We start from the raw sequence: 1,293 nt of genomic DNA, 5'->3' as shown, positions 1-1,293 counted from the left end.
TAAGTTGCATACGTTAACTCATCAGACGGAGTTCGTTGTGTTCTATGTATATTGTTGTTTTATTGTTAATAGTATGTATTTTTTGGGGTGTAAAAGCATGCCCTTTGTAACCAAGTGGCATGGCTGAGTTGGCCTCAGCGTCCCCTGCTGTAACAGGACCAAGAACAAAGATCAGGCCAGACCCGACTGCCCTTAAATCATTTACAGAGACCCAACAGTACCAGCCATGAGCAAGCACTTGTGGCGCGACAGGGCAAGGAAAAACTGCTTTAACCAGGCAAGAAAACCTAGACCGACAGCATCCTTCGGCTCTAGGTGGGTGGTCATCTGCCTTGACCAGTTTGGGTGAGAGAGAGAAGACACGAATAAACAGGAAAGACAGGTGCACAGGTGTTATAGCTACAAGCACACAGTGTTAGCACGAGGCACCTGTGTGGCCCTATGACACCTGATGTCATGTCACGAGTTCATCAGACAGTCTTCTCGTTTAACTGAATTTTTTTTTTTTCATTATGGTTGAAATTGGCGAACCGCAATCCTCTCGATAAATCCCTGTGTCATCCCAGGTAGTACTCGTGGTCCGGTCCATGTATGACACCTAATGTCCCGACGTCGCGTATGCCACCAGAAGAACTTCCGCGCTTAAGCTGAAATTGCTTTTTTTCATTATGGTTAAAATGTGGGCGAACCGAAGCCTCTCGGAGTAAACCCTGTGTCATCCCAGTTAGTACGCGTGTCTGGTCAAAGATTACTCTTTGCGTCCGAAGCAAGCAGCGAACGGCTTGGCCACGGTCTTGAAGAGACGTGAGAAGAATCTGTTCACGCCGGTCTTCTTCTGTGGTGTCACCAGATGTTTTATTAGTGTCTCAGTTATGCATCTGTAAAGAGATGCATCCTGAGACAGCAGGCACATATTTAAAATATCTGCATCGCCTGTCAGCTTGCACAACTCCTTGTGCACCGCCTTGGCGACCTTGTTCCTGTGATGGCCGCTTTGTTTGACAGCGACCTCGGAGTCTCTGATCTGTTCCCAGAGCATCTTCACGAGTAACATGCTGAAGCCCTCAATATCAGTGAAAGTCACATGAATGTCCGGATCTATCGGACTTTTCATGATTTTACGAACCAGTGCATTGACCATAAGTCTGCAGCTGGTATCGTCCCACTGATGGGTTGCTGGTGCTGCGGTCTCAACTGCAGCCTCAACCCTGACTGATGAATCAGCGGACTGAACGAGGGTAGAGGGTGGTTTTGCTTCAACCACCAGGGTGTCACCAGCCGTAGCTTCCATTG

The sequence above is a fragment of the Morone saxatilis genome, unplaced genomic scaffold (assembly GCF_004916995.1).
Source record: "Morone saxatilis isolate NCDOM2014 unplaced genomic scaffold, NCSU_SB_2.0 Contig4, whole genome shotgun sequence".
NCBI lineage: Eukaryota > Metazoa > Chordata > Actinopteri > Moronidae > Morone > Morone saxatilis.
This window is presented reverse-complemented; position numbering follows the sequence as displayed.